Genomic DNA, 27,673 nt, shown 5'->3' with positions numbered 1-27,673 from the left:
GAGGTGCATGTATGTTTTCAAATTGTGGTTTTCTCTGTCTAGATACCCAGAAGTGGGATAGCTGAATCATATGGACGTTCTATTTTTAGTTTTTTTGAGGAAACTTCATATTGTATTCTGCAGTGGTTGTACCATTTTATTAATGTAAATTGATTTAAAAAACCACTCTGGAATACAATTTGGGAGAATATGTGTCTTTTTTAAGTAATCATATAATTTTACCTAGTCATACTTTATTTAGGAGACTATCTTAGATAATAGAAATGCCTACAACAATATATGCACAAAGTGATTGTTGCAGTCTTTATAGTCATAAAAAAATAAATGCAACCAAAAAGAAAGTCTTAATCACAAGGGAATATAGAGGAAATGTTGAAGCATTGATTTAATGGGATAAGATAAAATTATCCAAAATTATATCTTTGGAAAGATTATAATAGTACAGAAAACATTTATGATAAAATGCTGTTAAAGATAATTCATATTTCTGTATGTAATTTGAACTCAACAACAAAAAAAATATGGGCATAGAAATAATAACTAGGAGGAAGCATGTCAACATTTGAACAGTGATTGTTCCTGAAGCATAGGAAGATTTTGCATGATTGTAGTTTTCTTCTTCTTTCTTCTCTATATTTTCCAAAACGAGCATTATAATCAGTCATTTATTTATATTAAAATGGAAGCTCTTCCACAGGTGAGAAAGAGGCAAGAATGAGCCAGTGGCAGGAGGTTTATGTGATGGCGACAGCACGGGGGTGGGGGGGTGTGGGGGATTAGGGCCTCCTATTTTCCCAGTGATGTAGGAGTGAAAGAGGAAATTAAACAGACAATTAAATGTGCCTTTGGGATTTCCTACTCCCCATGAAATCCTTATATGCCAGGGGCGAAAAGGACCACAAGGTAGCTACAGCACCTGGATCAACTCTATCTTCTATACCTACCTCCCGCTTTACATCTAAACCAAAAAGACGTGCCAATGCACCTTTGATAAATCACTCTGCATTCTAGAAAATGAAAGTGCCCTCTAACTAGGGAAAATGCCTAAATGCACTATGATGCACCCCAAGGCATTGTTTCCTTCCGTCTCTGGGGGCTCCTGCAATTACGTGACACCCACCTGCTCTCCCACTCCCTTCTAGTCAGGAAGATATGGAAATAGGAGGGAATGAACTATCACTTCGAGGTCTCCTCCTTCCCATCTCCTTCATTTCTAGCCTCATATCCATTTCTTTTTTTTTTTTTTAATTAAAGTGTAGTTAACTACAGTGTTGTGTCGATTTCTGCTGTTCAGCCAAGGGACACAGTCATATATAAATATACATTCTTTTTCTCATGTCATCTTCCATCATGGTCTATCCCAGAAGATTGGCTATGGTTCCCCGTGCTGTACAGTAGGACCTCATTCTTATCCATTCTAAATGTAATAGTTTGCTTCTACCAACCCCAAATTCCCAGGCCCCTTGCAAACAGCTACATTTCTTCTCCTTCGGAGGAAACTCACAGCATCGAAGTAGCACATCTGCTTGGCTGAGCGACCTTTCTTTCAGTGGTCGGCTAGCCACTGCCACAGTTCTAATTACGTAGCTTGCTGGAGTCCACAGTTCAAGGAAGACTCTGGATTTTGCAAATCAGAAAAAAAGGACAGTAAAAACTCTTTTCTATCCTTTCTTCTCCCAACCAAGAAGATTATTAGAAACTGGTACAAGAACGTCCTTGCAAAACGTCCGATCTAACGTTCAGCTCAAACTGTTCAGAGGACTTTTCATTCAACCAACATGGAAGAAACTAATTTATGTTCAATTCTGGAGAAGAGGAAGTAGGAAGAGAAAGGGAAATTCACCATTCCATGAACAATGGCTTATGAACAAGCTTTAAAGCCCCCTTACTGTTATGGTGGCTTACCTCTGAAACGCCACTTCCAAATGCCTCCCGACCACAGTGCTCATATGATTTTCCACCACATCCTTCTAACTCGTTCCAGTTTGTCAAGACCCCTCATCTTTTAAGTTCTCCCATCTCCTTGGAGTACCACTGCATTTTTTTTTTTTTTTTTTTGATTTGACAAGAGTGTCTTAGTCTTTCACATTTTTTTTCTCTTAAAGGCAGTCAGGACGTTTTAGAGGACTTTACAGCATTAAAGAAATAAAAAGGGGAAAAGCCCTTTCTGCTGTCTGTTCTGAATTTGTTTGTGTTCTATGCTGTGTGTTTCCCTCCTTTGTTCTGTCCTCTGCATCAGATGGAAAGCAATCATCCTGCCTGAAATGTATCTATAACCAAGGCTCCATGTAAATTACAGAGAGAGATGACAAATTTCATGGCCCGGTTATGGTAAAAATGGCAAATTTCACAGTTTGTCATGGATTAATAGAAAGGGAAAACAAACACAAATGAAGTCATCCCAATTGTTGGAAATAATTCCAGAGTGACTATTTGATGAATTCAAACAATGGAATGGAATGCAGGCCGTTCAACACATAATCCACGATTTTAAATTTAATAAAGGACCTTGTAGTTTTACACTCAAACATCCTCATGCTGAAGGTTGAATTCAAACACACTTGCACTTCAGCCTGAGCCTATAACGGGCAAATCCCAAATTCCAAAAACCTAAGTTTACTCTTCTTTGCAAAAAATAATAAAGCATCCATGAAATGTTTTCACGATGAACCACGGACCGCAGATTTTCAGGGTCATTGGTGACATCATGATAGATGAGGAGATTTCTCTACATGCTTGGAAATGTTACGCAGCTCAGTCGATCCACCTGGAAAATATCTTTAAAAGATTAAGAAACTGAGCCATCTTCAGAGTTCATTCTCTTTAGTTCTAGTTTTAACTTTATTCCCTCTCTTTGCTCACTTCGTCGCTGCTACAATCTTGTGAAAAACGTGTTGACCAGGGCTTCATTCACCATGGGATTCTGAGAAGGGTCTTAGGGAAGAATTGGGTAATCCATCATCATCTCTTTAAACTTAGATTCTGTAGCCTGGGCTTAAGGTCTGGCATTCCTGCGGCTTTGGTAACCATTTCTCCACATTGCCCAAAATCCCTCAAAAGAATTCCTCATTGTTTCAGAACCTGAGCAGTGTTTTTGCACTGTACCTCACGTCTGTGTCTGTATTTCACTTATGATCCATATATTCCTTGTGTTTTTCTATACTCTTCATGTCCGGGGTCTCAGTAGCAAATTTCAAGATGATGGTAGAAATACATCAGCCCAAAGCGTATTCGTTAGACCTGATACTTTCAGGTTGCCTTATACTTGTCAGGCCAATCACATTGACCAGAATAAAATTTATCCTGAATAAACCTTTGGATCACTTCGGCTTCTTCCACAAAAATGAAGACCTCTAATGAGAATGCAAATGCTAAATAAATGTGACTGCATGTGTTTCTCTTCATCCTTCAAGTTGAGTACAAGTTAAAAATGATAAATTGTGACAGTTGATGCCTTCAAGCACTAAGGATTTAGGGACTGTCCAAAATGCTCAGGTGGAATAGGCATAGGACATCCTGTGGGGTTTATATTATAAAAGTACCATTCCCATTCCCTAACAAAGAAGGCAGAGTTCTTTTCTCATCTCTGTATATTTGAAGCAATCACATTTGGTTTATTGTCAGCTTTGAAAATCATAAGTAAGGCATCTGGAAATAGGAAATTGACAATGAAAAGTAGTCAGATACTGATGCCTCTTTTTTTAACTTTATTGGGAGATATTTTGCTTTCTTTTTTTATTTTTATTGAAGTATTGTTGGTTTACAGTGTGTTAGTTTCAGGTGTAGAGTAAAGTGATTCCTATATATATTATATATGCATATAATTTATATATTCTTTCAGATTCTTTTCCATTGAAGGTTATTATAAGACATTGAATATAGTTCCCTTTGCTAAACAGTAGGTCTTTGTTGTTGATTTTATAGACAGTAGAGGGTATCAACTGTTAATCCCAAAGTCCTAATTTATCTACTGGGAGATTTTAAAGCCTGTGGAAGAGAAGAGAAGCAGAATGAGCCTGGCTTCACCTTCAATCCCTTCAGTGTTTACATAAACCATCTGTCCTACACTCTCACATGGTTCTTATGTCACCTTGTAATGTTCCTGTGTGTACATCTTACTTGTACCACTAGACTCTAAGCTTTTTTTAGGGGAGGGTCTTTATCTTTTTTCATCTTTTTTCATCTGGGAGCACTGAGAATAATTCAGGACTATCAGTTCATGCTGACTTGAGAGACACTCCTCAGGACCATATCAAGGCCATCAGCTGCACAGCTTGCCAGTTTCACTGTAGTCATTTGCAACAGGTCTTCCTAAATCATTGCTAAGGACTCAAGTCTCCAGAGCTCCATGGAATATCACCACTTAATATTCCCAGCACTGCCATAGAAAACAGTTTCATATGCAAATATAGCCACTCAGCTTTCTGATCATAGAAGCTTCACATTAAGGAAAGGCTGCTGGAACAGCTGGTGTCCCATCAAGTTCCAAATATCACCATCAGTAAAGAGTGAGCTTGACTTGGAGTGTGAGATAAAGGCACTAGCTTCTGGCTGAGCCTGGATCCATACTGCAGATGGAATCTGAAGACAGTAGTAATTTGCTCTAAGTCTGTGACAAATGATAGAGGTTCTGGAAGATAAGAAAGAACTTTAACCTGTTTTAAGGCCACAGAGTCTTATGTTTAGTGATGCTCTATTGTCTTAATCCTCATTCCCTAACAAAAAAAGGCTCTGCAATTTCCTGGGGCGGGCTGGGGGTGAATGAGGGATGGGGGCTGTGGGCAATACCACTAAGCCACTATAGTGGAAGGAATTTCCTTCCAAAAATCAGCGGTGGAGCAAAGTTAAGAATTAGACGTAAAGCTAAAGAAGTCTAAAGAACCCAAAGCAGTACTTGAAGCAGAGGCTAAAAACAAGGACAGGAGCAGCAATGGAAAATAGAAATCCAGAGCTAGAAGCTGAAACCCTGGTGGATTGAAAGTGATCCATCTAATGCCAAAGAGATATAGTCAAAAAAATGGCCATTTTTCTTGCTTGCTCTCATTCATTGGTTAAACCAGATGCTTAAATAAAGAACGTAAGAACAAAGAGAAAATGCCCATTGCCTCTTCTTGATATTTCTTTCATCTCATAGGAAAAATGACAGGGCTTTCTAAACTTATTTAGTGGAAAATTCAGACCCAATTTAAGCATTATTGAATTAGGAGGCTGAATCCCTTGACCTCTCTTCTTGACGATATCCAATGCATCAAGTTTAGGAACTAGCCTTGACCTTCTTTAACTATAACCTTGAGTTTCCCATTTTGGGTTTTGTGGCTACATGAAAGGGAGGGCTAGGTCTTATTAGACTGGGTGTACGTAGAAGTGCTAAAGATGTGTTTGATACCCTTTGGTGGGTATTATTAAAGGTGCAAAATGATACACACAGGCTGAATAAGCAGCCAAAGTTTCCACACAGCTTCCTCCTCCTTTGCCTGGTACCTGTCAGGTGCGTTCATCTCATATTGCTCCTCCGTGTGCCAGAAGGCAGTTGGTAGACCTTTCTAACCGGCCTAAAACATCCCGCTGCCAGAGTAATCTTGGTAATCTGATTACAGGTTATGGTTAGCTGTGAGGTTAAACTAACTTAAACCTGATAATGCCAACCTGGTTTTGCCACATATTAATTGTAGGGCTTTGAGAAAACTACTTAATCTCTTTAATACTAAGATTTTTCATTTGTCAAATGGGTATTCTTCAAGACGTGTGTATTCATTAGGCAGGCACATACAACTGTTGATGATGATGGTGGTGAGAAGATTGTGGTGATGGTGGTGGTGGTGACGATGATGATACCTATCATCTAGTTGACCCAACAACAGTTTATTTTCAACTGGTGTAGATCAGCCAGCTCTATTCCAGGCAAGGCTTGGGAATTCAGGCTGTACCTAGTGAGTGGTTCTGATTAGGGACCCATTCAATCCTTTGTATCTGCCCAAGAAAAGTGGAAAGCAACAAAGCAGAGAATCTCAGAGATTTTAGAGGGAAGGAATGTATTTACACCCCATTGATCAGAACAAATCCCATAGCTTTACATAGATTCGGTGGAGCTGGGGACTGTGCTCAAGGAGAGGAGAGGAAATGCAGACGGTGGTGAGCACCGTGACAATCTGCCCTAGCCAGTGTGGAGGCAGTTTACCTAGCTATTGGCAGCCATTCATGGAATTTAGCAGGGAAGATCTGGAACACTCAAAACTAGGATATGAATCAAAGAACCAAAGGCTATAGAGGGGATTAGGAGGAAACTTCTTTATAGGTGAGGCACAGACAAGGAATACATATAACCATTGTAATGGGTCTTCTCTTCATCACCCCTCTTCTTTCCTGGATAAATAAGAGTGGGAACCCCTTCTTAGTCCAATCCTAGCTAAAATGAGTGAAGCTTCACTTTGTAAAACCACTTTTTCAAAAGCTGCAGAGCTCAGAGATTGGTCTAACCAGGAAAGGCTTTAAAGAAAGTTAAGAACTTGATCTATGTTTCTAAATACGCGAAGAACTAGACACTTGATACAAGGATAAAAGTTCATGTACTGTTACCTATTTTGCCCCCTAATTACCAAGGAAGACAATGAAAATTAAAGAAGGGAGGGTCACTAAAATTTTTGACCATGAGGTGAAAATTGTATTGATGAAAACAAAAAAGATTACTTCTTTCTATTCAAAATGGTGATATAGAGAATTATTGGCCAATCGGGACCTGCTATATAGCACAGGGAACTCTACCCAATATTCTGTGATAATCTATACAGGAAAAGAATCTAAAAAAGAATGAATGTGTGTATACATAAAAAAAATCATTAAAAAAATAAAAATTTGTTTTGCTTAAAAAAAGAAAAAAATGGCAAAGAGGGTAAACTTTATGTTGAGTCCTTATAAAAAAACCAGGCAAATAAATGGGAAGAAACTTTTCGAGATGATAAATATGTTTATGGCATTGATTATGGTGATGGTTTAACGAATGTACACTTATCTCAAAACTCATCAGGTGGTATATATCATATATGCACAGCTTTTTGTATGTAAATCATCTCAATAAAGTGGTTTTTAAACTAAAAAATTTAATGGTATTTTTTTAAAAGTCAGCCCCTTCAGCCATAAGTTCTGAACTTGATGGTACAGGCTTTATGCTGCAGATAAAGGGAGAGTTGTGATGTAGAAAGCTGCCAACAGGCATCCCCAGTCTGCTTACAGAAGCGTCTAAGAGTCTCAGGACACAAGTGACTTCTGTTTTAACTGGGGGAAAAAAAAAAGAGAAAGAATTATCACAAGTAATGGACTTAGAGGAAAAGAAATACTCAGAAAGTAATCAGTAAATCTTCTTTATTTTCTTCTAGGGTACAAGGGCTTTACCACCAACCTTAGATAAAATCTTGTAGCTTGAGAAATTTTCATGATAAAACAGGTTTTCTAATTTCTAAGGATACTATATGTATATTATAAAAAGAAAATAGAACAAAATTACAGTTCATGCACCTATGGATCTTCCTCATTTGAGTTAATTCTTCTCAATTTTTTAAGGCCTGTGGGTGAGTGAAAATGTAATTCTGTTATGCAACACCTGATAATAGGAAAAACAGGGAGAGGCTGATATATACACATTACTCAGGTGTTATTATTATTTTACCTCAAGTAGCTTTCCTTTTAATGCTAAAACATGATCATAGGTAATGGAATTCAATTAGCTTTTACAGATCTGTTCCAGAAAATAATGCAACCTATTTTTAATGCATTTCTAAGAGCAGAAGAATTTACCTTTCACTGTGATGTTATCTATAACTAAACAACGTATTTTCTCTAAAATCATTTCTTCCTCCTAAAGCTCCTAATTCTTGTAATGTTTCCTGCCAAGCTGGTTGTTTATCTTGTTTCTCAGTCCCACAGCCTCGCCTTCTATATTCTGCTCTGCACGGCTGGGGCTGGAAGACTACATACCACATTTCCCAGACACCCTTGCCAGCTGGCTTCTTATTACTGTTCTGCCAGTTGGAGGAACTATTTGAAGGTTAGAATGTAAGAGGAAAGACAGAAGCACTGTTTTTCATTTTTGTTTTGTTTTGTTTATTTCCTCTTTCTGATTCCAACAGCATAGCGGTTGCTAAGAGTTTCTGATAGTATGGTGGCAACAGGTGCTGGGGAACTATAGCTTCTAGAGCCTCCAAGTGGGCAGACTCTCATCTGTGGTTCTGGTTGTACTAAGACAGTGCCCCACTGGCATTTTCAGCAGCAGTAGGTCTAGGCTCCTGAGCTCCAGTCTAAGAGCACCAAAAGCTTTCTCCTTTTTCCATGAATTCTGGCTTAAAATCATGCATGACCATTCTCCCTATCTGTTATAGCTTGTCAAATCATCTTTTGCTTCCTAATATGCCTCACATACATATATTCTTTCTTTTTGATCCTCATTTACCCTGCCCTGGTCCATTCCTCACTCCCTGCTTGTTTCATGGGCCCCTGCAATATTCTCCCAGATACTGAAACTTGAAGAGACCCAAGTTTAAATTTTCAGTTCTTCCACTTAGTTGCTGTGAGGTCTTGGACAAGTTATTTCACTTCTTTAAGATTTGGTTTCCTCATCTGTAATAAGGGTACACACAAATTGCTAACAGTTATTGAGAACCTACAGTGTATTTGGAGTTCTGTTAATGCTCTGGATCCAGTCTCTATTTTAAAACTTAATGACAATCCCATAAGGTGTGTGTGTTATGCTTTTTTCATTTTAATAGCTGGAAAAATTTGAGGTTTAACAGAGTAAAGGAATTTTCTTAAAGTCTCACTGCTGGTAAGAAAAGTGGGGGTTGAACCCAAGTATCTCTGACCTCAAGGACCATGTTCTTAAGATTATTTAAGTGCAGATCACAAGACAGATATTATGAGGTTACTACAATGATTAAATGAGATGTGAAAACAGGTAGCAGGCCAACATATGATAAGCATGAAATGAATGATGGATGTTATGTCATAAAAGGGCTTTACATCTTATATTACATGTGTATATCAGTAGCCCGGTATATCCTGCTTTGGTCATCTTAACCCAAATGATTGGGTGTTTATCCCCCATAGAAACTTATATAAGAGTTAATAGGAAAATTGGTTTTGTCTTCTGTTAATTTTGCTGGAACATATATGTTTTATAGACAGACTCATACTAGCATTAAAATGCCCTTATAGTTCCTTAGGTATTAATTTGTTTATATCTAAATATAGACTATGCCTACTTAGAAACTTAATTAGACTTGAACCTTTAATGTAGTTGACATTAGAACAACAGTCAAGATAAGTAGAATAGCCAGCTTCCAGGAAGGAGAAGATGGCCCAGTGATGTCAGGAGCAGCCCAGTTAGAGAGAAAAGTGGGGGGGACCCCTAAAGGAAGATCCCATGCAAGCCTAGAGTCAGAAACAGATCTAGTGAATTTTGTTTCAAAATACAATCAGTATATTTATTTTCAGGTACTTTAGCTTTGTTCTCTGCTGACATGGCTGGCTTTACTTATTTTGATGAGAATATTTTATACCCCAAAGTCAAAAATTAGTGACTAGCAACCCCCCACAAAAAGCCTGTTGGTATCTTCTGTTATCAGTTCTTAAAACTTCTGGAGCACCATCTCATACTCGAAGGATGCAATTGTTTTTTACGCAATCTTTCTCCCTTCTCCTGCCATCAGTGGATAATTAGAACTAGTTCCTCAGGAGTCTCATGTTATAGTAACAAGAGGAGTGAATGAGAGACCTGGGGTCTGACGGTGACTCTGACGCTAAGTAACGTTATGAATTTTCTGAGTTTACATTCTCTCCTTTGTACAATGAGACCCACAGTTCCATCCTGTGTGGAAATTTTATGATCCTAATTAAGAATGATTTTTCATTCTGACTCATTGCAATGAATTAAAGCACACCCAAAGCATGAATTTGGATGTATTCCAAAATTCTGCTGCTGGGGACTCTAATCTTAACAATTTCATGACCTTTCAGTTGACCAAACACTCTTTGAGCCACCGTTCTAGAGGATGCAGGACCTGGTACCAATCCCCAGAGAGCTTATAGTCTGCCTGGTGAAGCCAAGATGTATACACCAAAAAGAAGATGCAAGTAAAAGGTGAAATAGGACATGGATTAATTTTTTTTAAGTGCTGAGAGATGATCCGGAACAATTACAGACAAAGACAGCATGGGCCATTTGAGGAGAGTTTAAAGGCAAGTTTGACCAGAGTGAAGAGTGCGATAGAAGAGCAAGAAGATGAGCAGAAAAAAGTTCGACCAGATAGTGAAAATCTTTGAGTGCCCGTATCAAGAAACTTGCCTTTGTTCACTACATAGTAGGGAATTATTATTAGGGTTTTTGAACAAGAAAATGATAACTTTTAAAGAATATTGTGGGCTTTCAAAATTTGTTATTTGTTGTGACATATAGATGTTTTATGCATCTAAATGGATAACTAAACCTTCAGAATTTGGCCTTTATCTCACTGAAATCAAATAAGTTGGACAGGTTCTCATATTCCATAGGAGCTTTATTTCAAACATACAAGTCACACTTATAGACCTTCCTTTCAGTGGCTTTTGCTTCAATTAAGATACTTTCAACTTAAAGTGAATAAAGATCAGAGTTCCCCTGTAGCTCAGTGGGTTAAGGGTCCAGCATTGTTACTGCTGGATTGGGATCACTGCCATGGTATGTCTTCAATCCCTACATTGGAACATGTGATAGGTGCTGCAAAAAAAATAAACATAAAAAATAAAATAAATAGGTAAATAAAGATCAAAACTAGTAGCTAGTGGCAAGTAAACCATCAAATATTTCCAGTCTCTAGAACTTTCTTTCTTTTCATTAATTTTTTAAGTAGATACTATTTCATGAGGGGATATTGAACCTTTACTCTCTGCTCATATCCTTATACAGGTGTTGCTTATTTATTTCTGCAGTCTTACAGTGAAGTTAAAACTCTGCCTTCATCCCAGGAAGCCAATCAATTACATTTGAAGGAATGCCCATGCCAATGATTTGGGTGGCTGGTGGATATTTCCTTGTTCTGTCATATTTACAATAACCAAACTTTGTTGTACAACAGAACTTGATGTTGTAAATCAACTATGCTTTAATAATAATAATAATAATGAAAAACAAACAAACAAACAAATAAAACTTCCAGCATTCACCACCTGGAATGGTGAAGAGAGAAGAGGTTGAAGGGCTGAAGAGAGAAGAAATCTCTATTAGCATGAAACTTTGCTGTTTTTTTTCTACTGAATTAACTCCAATCATTTTCAAGAGAGAACATTTCAATACATTTTTCTGACAGGTAGGAAATTAACTACATACCAGAAGCTATTGAATTCAACTTTAACAGTATCAATAAACATTTCTGATTAAATTATGAAATTGATTTTATAATTCTGACCATTATGTTTTTACATCAATATCATCATATGACAGTAAATGTAGTTACTGCTTCCTTATTGATCTCAGACATGGCACTCTAAAGTACTCATTTGACTGTATTACAAAATCAAACTAGATTTCCTGTAGTAGTGCAGTAACTTCAGGTCATAATCTAGTCTGAAGAATCAAAATAGATGAATTATTCAGTTATTAAAAGATATATTTTTCCTTGGAGGAAAAGCAGCACGTTGGTCAAGCCACCCTTAATGGTTGTGTTACAGGATATTTCTCCATGTGGGATTGCTTTGTGTGGGTCTCACACAAATATACTATCGCTTCCCACTTGTGTGTTATCAATCATGTTTCTGGAGAATAACATAAACACCACTTGAAAAGAAAGAAATGTTTATCCTTCCAACATAGGAATTCAACAAAAATGCAATGTTTCCATGACTTTAAAACCCAATATCTTGGTCTCACTAACCCATCCCATCAAAATAATACTAGTACACTGAGCCATTGCATTTCCCAAGAGAGCTAATTACCTTATGTGTCTTTCACTGGATATACATTTTAAAAGCAAGCAAAAAGATGATGCACTGAGTATCCAACAGAATTAATGCAAAGCTATGAGTGCTTATCCTAGAAGTCCATCCCTGGGGAAGCCCACCCCTGGGGAAGCCCACATAGACTTTCCATGCTTGTCAAAACTTTTCCCCCGAATAGTTTATTTTCACATTACGAGTGGAGAGATCTGGCAGACCTCTCACATTGTCTTGTCAACTACTCCATGAGGTCGATGAGGAGAGCAAATCCTGGATTATGAAGAGAGTCACTGAAGGAGGTGACTCATGATAGACTAGGACCAGACCCCAAGTTTCTCATCTCTCAGCCTAAATCCTTGTGTCGCTTCAGGTGCATCCTGATTATAACTTTTGAAGTAGCTTTGAGGTGAGAGTTAACATATTAAACCCAAGGTCAGTTATATCCACCCCAGAACCAAACAAATCCATCCATACTAAAGAAGTTCGAAGGTTAAACTATTGAAATGGTATTTATTTCTTTAGTCCACTTCCTACTTCCATGGGAATACTTCCTACTTCACAGGAATCCTGTAAAAGGACTACTAGAGATAGAAAAGGGTATCTTTCATGCATTGCACAAATGACCAGAGTATGAATTCACTGTGGCTCAAAGGTACAAAAAAAGATATATAGACTCTCCTATGAGCATCCACTACAGATTTAGGTCAAAGGCCAGATTACATCCACTACCTCTTTGCTTCTCTTCATCTTCGCATTAGTGTTTGTAAATATATTTTCTTTTAAAAGATTTAAGTTATATGGGCAACATTGAAATCCAGTGGGAATTTCTATTTATCAAATAAATATAGTAATTTATACATCGAATAATAGATTTTCAATAAATAGAACTCCAGATTCTACAAGTTGAAAGCAATCTTAAAGCTCAATTCATCCAGCCTTCTCCAAAACAGAGTCGTCCTGTGTACCACTCAAGAAAATTCCAATAGATCTGTCTCCACAGCTCTGGAGCCAGAGACATTCTCTTTTCTAGATGGGTCATTCTCTTTATCTATTTATTTATTTAATTATTTATCCTGATTTGCGGGATCTTCATTTGCTTTTTTTATTTTATTAGAGTACAACTGACTTACAATTTTCACTCAGCTGTACAGCAAAGTGAATCAGTCATTCTATTTATGAATAACATTGAACTTTGGAAGTTTTTTCCTATAAAACACTAAAATTTATTTACCGATTGATTTAATGCTTCAGGGGGGAGTTATTAAAACCATCACTTCAATTAAAGTTGAGTCTAGTCCTAGATATTAATCTCCTATTTTAGTATAAGAATATCTTATCTGTATAGTAGAAAATTGACATAACACTGTAAACTAGTTATAATGGAAAAAATAAGAAACATTATAAAAGAAAGAATATCTTATCCGGTTTAATTTGTGCAAGATAAGCAAATCTCTGAAAGGAAAGACATTTCCAGAAAGTTTGAAGGAAACAAAACAGCAGAAACCTAATGTTTTTATTTTACTGACCCAAATGTTGGATTTCTACAGAGCAGGAGACTTGAACAGCATGTGATGGCATGTGACCTATTGCTCCAAGTTCATTTAAATGAGCACTGCTCTCACTAGGATGACACCTATTCATTATTTATGAATTAATGTACAGGGTCTGAGTTAGAATGATTAATTCAATCATTTATTTGTTAGGCAAGTCCATGGAATGTCTTCTTCCCTGCGTACAACTCTCTTCAAGACTGTTAAGAGAAAGCTGAGCATAATCTTTCTTCTCATAAGCCAGTCAGAGAAATAGACAGACACTAAGAATGCAGGAGAGCAGAAAAGTGCAGAGAAAGTTCTGTGATCAGAAGAGAAAAGCCCAGTCTCCACAAGGAGCTCCATCCCGATTTGCTTCTTTGCTTCTCTTGCTTGGATTACTGCAACTGGTCTTCTTATAACCAGTTCAATTCTGTTCCACTCAAATTCATCTTTCACACTTGTCCATAACTATCTTTTTAAAATACTAACCTGACTATTTTATTCCCTTGCCTTCAAGTAAAAGCGCATGCTCCTTGGCATGATGTACAGTCCTTTATGAGCCCCTACTGTGCTCTAGCCCCTTCCCTCAGGACCAGCCCCACATCTCACCTTGTCCTCCAGCTACTTGGACCTCCTTGTGGATGTCCAGACACTCAGGGCTCACTCACCTCTGGCCTTCAGCCTCATGGCTCTCTTCACTGAGGATGACTGTCATTTGTACACTTTGAAGAATATATGAAGCTTCAGATCTCAGCCCATGTATCTTTTTGGGAAGTCATTCTGAGTGTCTCAGTCTGGGCCTGATATTTCTCTGCTTGGTTCAAGAGCAACTTGTGTTCACCTTAATTATAGCGTGTAAGTTATTGAAAGCCTGTAGCTGCTATGATCCATGTCACTTAGGTTTTGTGATCATCTTATCTAAGAGAGAGAGAAAGAGAGGGATGAGTGAGAGATGGAAGAAGGGAGGAAGGGGAAAAGGAAGGAAGGGAGGGGAAGGAAAGATGGGAGGAAGAGAATATACCTAATTCATAGGTTATTATTAAACAGTAAATGAAAATTTTGTATAAATAAAATAATTATTTAACCTATATCTTCCATAGAGTCCAACCTATCTTGAGTGTTGATAATTATTTAATTGGTAAATACTTAATACATGAATGAGTTAGTCAGATGCCATTAGTAGCTCTGAGGGGCTCAAAGGAGTATTTACAAAATTCACAGATTATATTCCAAGCCCTGTCTGCTCAGACATCCTTTAAGTAACTTTAGTACCCTGAAGGCTCCACTTTGGCTGTGGGTAAAGACTATTCAGCATGGGCTACTTTGGAACAAAAGTAGCTGTAGCACTGACAGAGGGAAGGTCTGACTTCTCAGATTTGGGTAGCACAACTTCATTCTTTACCTGTTACTAAACTGAAGCTCATCAGAGGGTAAGAGAAGGTAGACAGACTTCCATGGAGCCAGGTTCTCCATCACCCACACCAACAGGTGACCTGAAGATGTTCCTTCTTAGCATTGTTTAGAAGAGAAGGTTCATTCTTACAGAGAACATCCTAAGTACTATCCCTAAGCCTTAGGGCTTGAATTCAACTGGGAAGGCAACAGGACTATTTAATTTTCCTCCTTCCTTCACTGTTGTTAAACTTTTGATGTTTTAAAAGTTTAAAATAAACTGCTTGTTTGAACTTTACAAGGAATTTTCCTCTGTCAGTGAAACTTAAGGTCCAGTTTTGCTGATTAAAATAACATTATTTGTGTCTGTGATGCCCCCATGGAGAGAGGGAAATAAGCCACATGAGCTTGGGGACAATGGAAACTCATTCTGGGAAATAAGCAGACATTACTCCACCCAAAACTTCCTCAGGAAAACGTACAAGATCTAAAATGGAAAATTAAGTGCTCATACCATACAGATGCATCACCATTCTTGGAGCACGGAATTAGGAAGAGTGTGACCTAGACCAGGGTCTGGCACACATTTCTGTAAAGAGTCAGAGAGTCAATATTTTAGGCTTTGAAGGCCCTGGGATCCTCGTTGCAGCTATTCAACTCTGCCCTTCTGAGCAGAAAATAGTACAGACAATATGTGAATGAATGAGTGTAGCTGTGCTGTGATGAAACTTCATTTATGGACACTGAAATTTGAATTTCATGTAATTTTTCCATGTCCCAAAATGTTCTTCTTCTGATTTATTTTCTCAATCATTAAAAACCTTTCTTAGTTCCCAGGCCATTTGAAAACAGACAACCGGCTGGGTTTGGGCTGTGGGGCTGTACTTTATCCATCACCACTCTAGAATATACAAGAATGCACCTCTGGGCTATTAGGTAGACACCAAGCTATGCTGCAGGTAAGGTAATGGATAAGGAACAGACTACTCATTTCCAGGCCTGTGGGTGTCTATGGGCAAGCTTACAGGGGCTCTCTGTGTAATATTCTGCCAATTCCCAGAATAGGGATGAGAATGGATTCAAACATTTTTATATGCTTACACTTTTCATGTATTGCCTCATTTAATCCTCACAATGATCATATGAAGGCTTTTTTTTTTTTTAACCACCCCCCTCCATTTTACAGTGTTGTAAGTGGAGGCCCAGAAGAGTTGTATGACTTGGCCAAAGTCACACAGCAGCAAGCAGCAGGCACTGGATTCTCGGTCTGCCTGACTGCAGGGTCCACCCACTTTCTACTCTATTGCCCACAACACAGAATCTGCCACTACATTTGGAATCTTCATTACTTTTTTTCTTTTTAGGGCTGCACCTGTGGCACGTGGAAGTTCCAGGGCCAGGGGTCAAATTGGAGCTGCAGCTGCCAGCCTACATCATAGCCACAGCAACACTGGATTCTTAACCCACTGAGCAAAGTCAGGGATTAAACCTGCATCCTCACAGAGAAAATGTCAGGTTCTCACATTGGAAATTCAGCTCTCCCTTGGCTATTAGCTCAACACATCAGCCATGGGGAGAGAAGGCACTTCTGCCTCTTTTTCACATTCTGTCCCAAGTATGGACATTTAACCTTTTCCTGAATTCCCCATAACACACTTGAAATGAGGCAGAAGCATTTAAACAAGAGTTTATTGGAGACTAGAGGATCACAAAAGGGAAAGATGCATTAAAACGGACCAGCAAATGGGACTGTATGAGTTAAATGTAGTTTAGAGCTCTGCAGTTTAGTTCAACCACGAGAAAGTCTGCGTGTGGCTGATGCCATCTCACAACTCTGGTCCTGGGAGTTCATGCAAGTGTCCCTGGATTCTCCAAAGTTGAGACTCAGGAAATATGACCCCAAAGAGACAATAGTTTGCTTTTACTCTGGCTACAAGCTGTTGTCAAGACTTTCAGGTCTTTTGTTAGAGAATCTACACTTTATCAAAAGAAAAAAGAAAAAGTCCAGGCTGTCCACCTTCTTTAGGTCATAAATCATCTTGATCTGATATAAAACCTCAAATTTTGTAGAGAAGTAAAGGGCAGGGAATCAAAATATGATACTGGATAAAAAAAATATGAGCTGATTGCTGACTATGTTGATAGCAGAATAAGGTGAAAGTTGCAGAAGAAAGGACTTGGGTTGGTTTTAAGAGACTTCTTACTAAAAGGATAGTTGGGTCTGAGGAAGGCTATAGAAAGTCTAGATATGAGAAAAATATTCCAATAGAATTGAGGTCAGTCACTCTCAGAGAGTCCCAGTTTATGACCGTCTGAAAGTAGGGACAAAGAGCCCAGGGTACAGACTATGTGACAGTTAGATTCATGTTCAGCATTGGGTATCTTTAAACCATGGATAGTAGAATATGGCAGTTGCAATGAGAACTCAACTTTTAATATAAAATCATGAGCAATAAATATGGTTGTATTTTCTTTTTTAAAAAAATGTACCGTAGTTAATTTACAATGTGTTAATTTCAGGTGTACGGTCCAGTGATTCAGTTATACATACATACACTTTTTTTTCTTTTTCAGAATCTTTTCCCTTAGAAGTTATTGCAAAATATTGAGTACTATTCCCTGTGCTATAGAGTCAGTCCTTGTTATCTATTTTATAAATAGTAGTATGTATATATTAATCCCAACCATGAGAACTATAAGAAAATACATCGAGTGGTGTTAAGTAGAAACACTAAAAAATGCTTAAACTTTAGGAGTATGTTATTCATAATAGCTGAGAGAAGGACAAAGAGGGAAGAGAATAGAGAAAGATACTGGAGAAACTGGTTGTGTGAACATGAGCAAGTCAAGTTCTTCTGGGTTTCCTTATCCATAAAAAGGGAAAAGTTTCCAGGGCTGAGGAAGGATCAAATGAGATAATAGAGGTGAAAGAGCTTTGAAAAGTCCAATGCACTCTCCCAAATGGAAGGGATTATGATTAGCCAAATGCATTACAGACCCAGGCGCATCAGGAAGGCTCAACCTCTGGCAAACAGCAGTCCAACAGGTGATTTGAGTAAGGCTGAGGTTACATTTTGATTAACCCACATGAATCCCTTACATCACCTAATGCAATGTGATACACCCCAACAGAGTGCCTTTGAGCCAGATTGGGCCTCTAGTTGCATGTTGTTATGATGGTGTTTTTCATTAATTTCAGTGATCCTTGCAATTCCTCATCTAAGGCGGGGGCAGATGCATGGAGCTGTAGGGAAGCCTGGGATAGATGAGGGAAATTTGGATGTTAAGGCAAAGGGCATTAATTTTTGCAAAGGAATAAACTTGAAGAACACAGACAAAACCATTAGGTTGGTTTGACAAGCAGGTCATTGAGACTTGTCAAAGCATGTAATGAAATAGATAAGAAGGAGCTGGGGGGCAGAGGGGGCTGGTTTTGTTGTTGGTGTTGTTCCCCAAGGGAAATACCTGGCAGGGTTATGCCTTGTTATTAATTTGTCCCACAGCTGATATCTTTACTTGGTTTTATGTATAAATGAAACAAGGGACCAAATCTAATCCCACTGGCCCTATAGAATAAATTCTGTTGGAAAAGCAAGTGTGGTGGCAAAGGATTCTTTGAATACTGTTTTTGTAAGTCTATTAGCACAGATTTTTTTGAAAGAGAGAAGGAGACCATTTGCAGAAAAGCCACCAACCCATGACCAAAGCAAGGGAAGAGCCTTGATTTGGACCTGTTTGGTTTGAAAAGTGGCATTCAGTTCAGCATGACTAGCAAGATAACCAGGCAAATGATTCATCGGGCTCGTAACTCAGCAGGTGTATTGCTGCGCGCCCGCCAAAGAACCATTCACGGCTCATTTCAAGCTGTGACTTTCTCTGTGTGGCAAGAAAAAGAGAAGATCAGGCACTCAGGTTTCCTCCTGTGGGTGCGTCGCACATCATTATAGTCAATCCTACTTGGAAAATGTTTATCAAACACACCTTCTGTACTGCTCCATGGCGCTGGTGGTGGTAGGAGAGAGAATGGAGGTGATGAGAGGGGAGGAAGATAAAAGAGAAGCTATCCCTGCACTCAAGGAATTTGTGAACTGATGAGAAAAGCCTGGTGTCCCCTCATGAAAATAATGATTCAATTACAAGACAGGGCACAGTAGTACAAACCCAAAAGCCAGGACACAGAATATAAAACTAAAGGAAAAGAAACATAAAAGGAAGAATACATTCGAAATGAATTTGATTTAACTATGCATTTGTGCATATGTATACATGCATGTATGTATAAGAGTCACCTACGCATTAATAGAACAGTAATTATAAAAGTACATACCCCAATATTAATGCTGGTTATCTCTGCCTATGGGATTATAGGTGATTTTTTTTTATTTACACAATTTTGTATTTTAACTTTCCTTGCCAAGAATAAAATTCATTTTTAAAACCAGGACAATTACCAAAAACAAAAACAAAAAACCTCACACACATAAACACGCACAAACACACATATATATCACATACAGCAAATGTGAGTGCTGTGAGAAAAATAATGAACTGTCCTAGAGAATTCTAAATGGAAGGGACAGAGGCCCTGGGAGATGGATGGACCCTCACAGGAAGCCCAAGAGGGGCTGATTTTCGAGCTGAGATCCATGGGAGGGAGGTGGGCAGTCAACTCTGTAAGGCTACACTCAGGGAGAGAGGACACCATGCAGAGTTCAAGACTCAGAGGAGTTCTCGCTGTGGCTCAGCGGGTTAAGGACCTGACTGGTATCCATGAAAACGCGAGTTCAATCCCTGGCCTTGCCGTGGATTAAGGATCTGGTATTGCTGCAAATTGCAGGGTAGTTTGCAGATTCGGCTTGGATCTGGTGTTGCTGTGGCTGTGGCCAGCAGCTGCAGCTCTGATTCAGCCCCTACCTGGGAACTTCCATATGCCACAGGTGCTGCCCTAAAAAGAAAGGAAAGAAAAATTCAAAGGAAAAGGCCAGGATTGCAGAAAAGTGACTTGTTGGTGAGGTTCAGCCAGGGCCATGGCTATCACCAAAATGATTTGTTAGGTAACAGGAACAAATCGTAAGATTTTGATCAGCCTATCAGCCTTCACTTTACACACCCTCCTGAGGAAGACCCCTGTAGCATGACCCCTGAACCATCTCTTCGGTTGTTTGGGATAAACAGTAGAAAGTGCTGAAAAGTGGAATGTGCAGAATCAAAGCAGAGTTTTTATTTAGGGGGACAAATTAGAATTACTAGCTGAAGAGAAAGATGTAATTTAAAAAGAAGGTAAGTGAGGTGTTCCCGTTGTGGCTCAGTAGTGAATGAATCCAACTAGGAACCATGAGGTTGCAGGTTTGATCCCTGGCCTCGCTCAGTGGGTTAAGGATCTGGCGTTGCCATGACCTGTGGTGTAGGTCGCAGACCCGGCTTGGATCTGGTGTTGCTATGGCTCTGGTGTAGGCCGGCTGCTACAGCTCCGATTAGACCCCTAACCCAGGAACTTCCATATGTCACAGGTGTGGCCTCAGAAAAGACAAAAAAAAGGTTTTAAAATATTTAAAAATAAATAAATGAAAAATAAATAAAAGAAGGTAGGTGAGAATGGAAGCGTTGGGAGTTACTCAGGCTGTATTTCAAGGAAGGAGTTTTAATCAGAAGTTGAGAGAACAGAAAGGGTCATTGTCTTCTTGGAGAGGCCAGCTGCTGTCTCTGTGAAGATCAAAAAGTATGGCAGAAATAGGGGGGAAAAAGTGTTTTCAAAGGGTGGGGGAAAAAACTGTAACTGCAATGTATACATCTAAGGATGACCTGACCCCCTTGCTGTACAGTGGGAAAATAAAAAAAAAAAAAAAAAGAAAGAAAAAGTGTTTTCCTGGACATTAAGAATGCTTTCCCCCAATCTGGTCTCTTCAAAGTTGAGGGTCAGCAAACTTCCTGGAAAGGACCAGATGGTATATATTTCCAACTTTTAAAGCCACACAATGTCTGTCACAACTACGCAGCTTTGCCACTGTCACTTGAAAGCAGACATGGATAAAACGCAAACAAATGTGGCCGTTTCAATAAAATTTTATGTTTAAAACAGAAAAAAAATATATGTGCAAAACTGATTTGGCCTGGGAGCCATACTTTGCCAACCCCTGTGCTTTGAGATTAAGAAGACTTAAACGTCTTTCTACTTTTTTTCCCCTGATGTGCTGCTCTCTTTGACTCTCTATTATACCTAGGCAGGGCCATGTGGTATGTTAGTTATATTCAAGTTATAGCAATAAACACAGCAAGGTCTTTCGCTGGCCACTTAGAGGCATTGGAGGTACAGAACAGAAACTGACTATCAAAACACTGTGATTTTGGAGTTTTTTTTTTCTTTTTTTGTATGTGATTTCTTATAGTAATCAGAGGGCAAAGCTTCGTGAGGAGAGAAGGCTTATTTTCAGAGGTTGTCTTATCCATTCAGCCTGCTATAACAGAATATCATAGACCCAGGGGCTTCTAAAGAATAGAAATTTGGAGTTTCCTTGTGGTGCAGTGGGTTAAGGATCCGGCACTCTCACTGCAGTGGCTAGGGTCACTGCTGTGGCTTGGATGGGACCCCCAGCCCAGGAATTTCCAGGTACAGCCAAAAACAAAACACACAAAAATCAATAGACATTTACTTCTCACAGTTCTGGAGTCTGGGAAATCCAAAATCAAGGCACCAGCAGATGTGATGTCTGGTGAGAGCAGCCTTCTTTTTTCTGTTCCTCACATGAGGAAGGAGATACAGGAGGTCTCTAGGGTCTCTTTTTATTAATATGCACACCTTTAATTTTTTAAGGGAATGACAGTTGATGTGCAATGTTTCAGGTGTACAGCAAAGTGATTCAGTTATATGTATATATTTTCCTTTTTCACATGGATTTTTTTTCAGATTCTTTTCCCTTACAGGTTGTTGCAAGAGGCTGACGATAGTTCCCTGTGCTCTCCAATAGGTCTTGATTGGTTATCTAGTTTATATACAGTGGTGTGTATCTGCTCATCCCAAATTTCTAACTGATGTCTCCCCCACCTTTCCTTTTTGCTCACCATAAGTTTCTGTGTCTGTGAGTCTCTCTCTGTTTCGTACATTTGCATCATTTTTTTAGTTTCCACGTATATCATATGATATTTGTCTTTGACTGACTTCACTTAGTATAATAATCTCTAGGTCTATCCGTGTTGCTGCAAATGGTAAGATTTCACTCTTTTTTACAGCTCATATTCCATCTTGTGTTATAAGGGCACTAATCTCACTCTTGAGGGCTCTGCTCTCAAACCTAATCACCTCCCAAAGTGCCGCCTCCAAACTCCACAGCATTGGGGATTAGGTTTCAATATGTGAATTCTGAGGGGACACAACACTTCAGTCTGTAGCAGAGGCAGAGAGGAAGAGAGAAGCTGGCACACTGTGTCTCTTCAGTCCACCTTGCATGAAGAAGAACCTCATGGGGCAGAAAAGGTGGTCAGAGATAAAAAGAGGAAACTAAGGGATCTAAAAAACAAAGCAAAGGACCTGGAGCAGGCTGGTCTGGCTTAAGACAGAAATGTACATGTGTTTTCCTGAGAGAACATTGTTCACTCAGTCAATATCTGTAAAGCACCTCCTACCGTGGGCAGTGCCCAGACTGGTACCAGAGAAGAATTCTGTCCTGGAGGAGCGAGTCTGATAGAGGGCAAGAAGAAGCGACTGTCGTGGGAGAGGGGAAAAAAAATTATTTGCAGCTGGTGAGGAGTGAGGCACTATGAAGAAAGTCAATGTTGCATTGCTCCTTGACCAGGAAAGTAGATCTGAATTGCCCGGCCTTGCCCACTTTGGCATCGACATATATTTCCTGAGCCACTAAACACCAGAGCAAGGATGGAAAAGCCCATCTTTGCCTGAGGATGACTTTGCAATTCCAGAGCAAGTCAGACCTGACCTACCAGCCGGCTCGTGTGAGATGAGTTGGGACGGGTTGTTCCCACTCATATTACTCACTGGGACGCAAACATCTACAGAGACAAGAAACCATTATTTCCTCCAAGACACATGTGCTAATCAATTAAACAGATATTTGTTAGGCATGTTGCTAAGGATCCAGATATTTAGAAATGTCCAGTTGACCAGCTGACTTTTTCACTTTTCGGCTAACTTTTGGCTAAAACTTTTAGAAACAACCTGAGATAAGATGATTTCTGCACAAGTCAAAACGGGTGTGTTATCAGCCAAGACATTTCCTAACAAGATGCTGTCTCTTATGTAAATAAAAGTATCCCCCTTGTGAACACTTCAAAGGTAGACATGACCATGTCTGTGTCATTTGTTTTCTCATTATGGTCCAGGCCAGTGCTAGGTTTAGGGAAAGATCTCTCAGGTTGCAATGAGTGAGTATGGCAGAGAACACATGGGCTTTTTCTTAGCTTGTGATCCCTCTATTAGGGAACTAAATACCATGGTGTGTATTTTGCTGCCCAGTGTTGACAGTGCTGCTGCAGAGAATTCCCAAGCATCAGATTTGCTGAAGGATCTTAGAACTTCTAAAACCAAGGAATGAGTTTTAGGAGCCTTCTAACATGTGTCTACCTAATACTTGCTTGATTTAGATGTTGCAGCGTTTAGTGAGATTAGAGAAGAGCACAACAAAGACCTGCTCTGCATTGGACTGACCTGCTGGGTCATGGCGGAGACCCCATCCCTGCCTCCATAAGCAGAGCTGCCCAGGCAGAGTCTGGCCCAACACTGGAAGGTTGCCATAAATGTCATGTCTTATTTCCTTCTCTCCCTATATCCAGTCACCACAAAGACTCATCATTCAGGCAAACTTGTGTCACCTTGCTTGCTATATCTCATCAGCATGGGATGATGACCATCTGTAGAACAGAGAAATTTAGCAGTCGAAATTTCCAGGATGCTCAGCACTGATTTCAAGGAATCAGTGGCTTTAACTTTATTCTCCTGAAAGTACTGGCCTTCACATCCAATTTTTCTATTCCTCTGCTCTCTGCTTCCCAATGAATATAAACTTCTCAGAAGGGAGAAATGACTTTCAGATCACCCAGGGACTCAGTGGTGCATAGACAGCAAATTCACATCCAGTGTCACACTCTGAGACTCAAGAGCTGTTGAGTTGCTCTCAGACCGTGAACTCTTTTTTAAAAAATTTTTAATTGAAATATAGTTGACTTACAATGTCATGTTAGTTTAAGATGTATAGCACAGCAATTCAGTTATCTATAACTATTTATTTATATATCCTTTTTCAGGTTCTTTTCCCATATAGGTCATTACAAAATATTGAATATAGTTTCCTGTGCTATGCAATAAATCCTTGTTGGATATACATTTTATATATAATACCAAACTTCTAATTTATCCCTCCTTCCTGCTTCCCCTTTGCTAACCATAAGTTTATTTTCTATGTCTGTGAGTCTCTGTTTTGTTAATAAGTTAATTTGTATCTTTTTATTTTAGATTTCACACATAAGTGATATCATATGATATTTATCTTTGTCTGGCTGACTTCACTTAGCATGACAATCTCGGGGTCCATCCAGGTTGCTACAAATGGCATTATTTCATTCTTTTTTATGGCTGTGTAGTATTATACACACACACACACACACACACACAATGGAATTTTACAGTCCTCTGTCATGTGTACATTCATCCGTCAGACTATGAACTCTTTTTTTTTTTTTTTGTCTTTTTGTCTTTTTTGTTGTTGTTGTTGTTGCTATTTCTTGGGCCGCTCCCGCGACATATGGAGGTTCCCAGGCTAGGGGTTGAATTGGAGATATAGCCACTGGCCTACGCCAGACCCACAGCAACGCGGGATCCAAGCCGCGTCCGCAACCTACACCACAGCTCACGGCAACGCCAGATCGTTAACCCGCTGAGCAAGCGCAGGGACCGAACCTGCAACCTCATGGTTCCTAGTCGGATTCGTTAACCACTGCGCCACGACGGGAACTCCAGACTATGAACTCTTAATCCAGTATATCTCATGCCCCTGCCAGTGCCTCTTTGAAAGAAATAGTGTGGAATTTGATTTTCTTAGCTTTGGGGGCTCAAGTGGAGAAGTACATAATATCAGCTCCTCTTTCATGGGTGTCAATATCTATTCACAGGAAACACATGTATTCAGATATTTTTATGCTTCTTCTGTTCTCCTTCCAGTCTCTCTCCCTCCACATTCCTAAGAGCTCCCCCGGAACTTGGTTTCATGATGATTCTCCATTTCTTTGACTCCTCTGCCAAGCCTGATACAGAGCCTTTTTGATGGTTTTGTCTTCCTTCTCAAAGTTTTTCTGATTAACCTTTATTCCTCCTATTTTCTCCAAAGCCTGCTCTCTCACTGGTAAGGTAATTTCTGTATTCCATTCAAGTCCAACAATGGTGCTAACTAGTGATTCTTCTCTGGCTTTCAGATTGGAATCCTGAGGTCATTCGACTTGAATAGTGGGAATAACATGGTGTGACCCTTGTTGGGGGTTCCTCAAGGCAAATTGTTTCTGATGTTGCTTGGCTTCTCACCTTTCACCTCTGGCAATGCTAAACAAGCATCTCATAGCATTCTGAAAGAAAATGACTCCCCAGTCCATCAACACCTTACATAGCCATTATCTCCCTCTTTAACATACAACTTTTACTTATAGAATTATTAAATTTTGAAAAGAAACCACTTAGTCTATTCTGCTTGTTTTACAGTTGAGGGAACCAGAATCCAGATGGCACAGTGACTTGACCAAACTCACACACCTAAGACTAGTTAGTGACATTCAAGATGAGAACCCGTCCTCCCACCTTCTTCCTATGTGGTCTCCTCACTCAACTGTCACCTCCCTCAGTCTTGCTGGTTTCTCTTCCAAAAAAATCTTGCATCTGGAATACTGACATGCCAGTTTTATCCCTTTTAGGGCCTTAACATAAAACCTACCAAATTAGGTGATCAAAGGCTTTGATTCAGTGATTAGATAGCAGAATACACATAATGTCTAGATCTTTTTCTGACATATGAACAGCTCTCAACCATCCCCCCTTTGGCTGACTCACCTTCTTCTTAGGTAAGTACATGATGGTGTTTCTGACCACTTGTTTCTGACCATCTCATGCGGATGTTCTCATGAGATGCTTCAGTCAAGAAGGGGAGCTTGGAGTTAAGGGATGCAAACTATTGCTTTTGGAATGGATTAACAATGAGATCCTGCTGTGTAGCACTGAAACGATGTCTAGGTTCTTACAACGGAGCATGATAATGGGAGAAAAAAGTATGTATACATGTATGGGTAACTCAGGTCCCCATGCTGTACAGTGGAAAAAACAAATTATGTTGGGGAAATAACAGTAAAAAAAAGGCAGGGGGCCTATGTCAAACATCTCTGCAAATGCTCATAGCACATCTGATCCCTGCCTTGGCAATTCGTGATATGTGTCAAAGTCTCCAAGACTGCTGTCATCAAGGAATTTTCATGACTTCTCTTAATTTAATATTTATCAGGCTTCTTTGGCTATGGAACTCCTTTCCTGACAATATAGCTATTGAAATCTTGCAACACACACTTCAGGAAAAACTAGCTCTACACTTCACATCTCTATTTCTGTCTGAATCCCCTACTTTCTCACATTCTTGGCACACTTGCTCTGCCCTACAAAAACATTCCCATTCTATGGACTATCTTTTTAAGTTCCTACCATGTTAAACTATTAATAAGGGCTCACTATGCTCTGAGTTCTAAGCTCTAAGTCATTGAGCTTAGAACTTAAAATGGGTTGAAGCCCAGGTCATGGCTGCATGACCTTGAATGAAGTGCTCTACTTTCTGTAAGCATTGATTTCTTCACTTGTAACCTCAACATTGTAATTTACACCTTGCTTGTATCAGCATTGCTTTAAGGCTCAGCAGAAATAATAGAGAGGAAAGCATGCCATTCACCCTAAAATGTGGTATAAATGTTAAAAATTATTATGACAATAATGACCATGACGCTAAACCTCTTTCCTTAAGAAACGCATTTACTTTAGTGTCAAAAGTTCCTAAAGAGGTTTAAAAACTGATTATATTGGGTTTAATCTGTCCACTGAGCAGAGGGAAATACAGTTGAAGAATTAAAAGCAGAAACTCACCAGCTGCAGAACAGAAGAAGAAGGCATAACCCTTTGGAGGAGGGGGCGCAGTTAGAGGGAATCTCAAATCATTCCACGAGGAGGAGGCAGAGCTCTTACATGATTTCACCCAGAGATCTCTCCTGACCTAGCGGTCGGGTAAATAGTCTGCCAGGAGCTGGGTGCCTGGTGGAAACATATGTGAAAATGCTGATGAAATGGAAGGCTTTGGCTCAAGTTGTAGAAACCCCCTTCGGTGACCTGAAGGAAGCCAGAAACCCTAGAAGAACATGCAAGATTCTTTTCTGAGCCATCCCAGAGATTTCTCCTTTTTGCCCCAGTGGAAACAGGGCAAATAGGACTGGATGTCAGTACCTGGAGTTCAACAATTCAGAGTCGAACCTGAGAAATACTAGGTTCTCATAGATGGGTTTAGATGAATGCATCCTTCTTGTCTGCCAGGCTGGTGGCTGGAAAAACATCTGTTACACATTTTAATGGGGTGGGTGGGTCTTCTGAACACATCACGTGATGCCGTAACCCAAAAGAGTGATGTAAATGATAGGGAAATTTAGAGATCACAGCTGGCCAGAAACAAAATGTGACATTGGCCCTTTAAGGCTTTGTCCTTCTGACCATTCCAGGTTCCTAATCCTCCTGCCAAGTGGGCTGGAGGCCAAAATATTTCTTAACTTTG

The 27,673-nt window shown here is 39.4% G+C and overlaps 2 long non-coding RNA genes across 4 annotated transcripts in view; one reads left to right on the top strand and one right to left on the bottom strand.

The window, feature by feature from the left end:
- The window catches only part of LOC146404751 (uncharacterized), a 44,667-nt gene that overhangs the window by 3,181 nt on the left and 13,813 nt on the right, over positions 1-27,673 (top strand). The window lies entirely within an intron of this gene.
- Positions 24,102-27,673, bottom strand: part of LOC146404750 (uncharacterized) — a 44,740-nt gene continuing 41,168 nt past the window's right edge. The window contains exons 4-5 of the long non-coding RNA XR_014839685.1: positions 26,998-27,162; positions 24,102-25,448 (exon numbers count right to left, since the gene is read on the bottom strand). This is a non-coding gene — a long non-coding RNA (uncharacterized LOC146404750). The remainder of the gene's footprint in view (positions 25,449-26,997; positions 27,163-27,673) is intronic.

Source organism: Sus scrofa, chromosome 3, assembly GCF_054392235.1.
Source record: "Sus scrofa isolate SSC_HxYL_T2T_F1_AM1 chromosome 3, Sscrofa_HxYL_maternal_Yorkshire_Landrace_v2.0, whole genome shotgun sequence".
NCBI classification, from domain to species: Eukaryota; Metazoa; Chordata; class Mammalia; order Artiodactyla; family Suidae; genus Sus; species Sus scrofa.
This window is presented reverse-complemented; position numbering and strand designations above follow the sequence as displayed.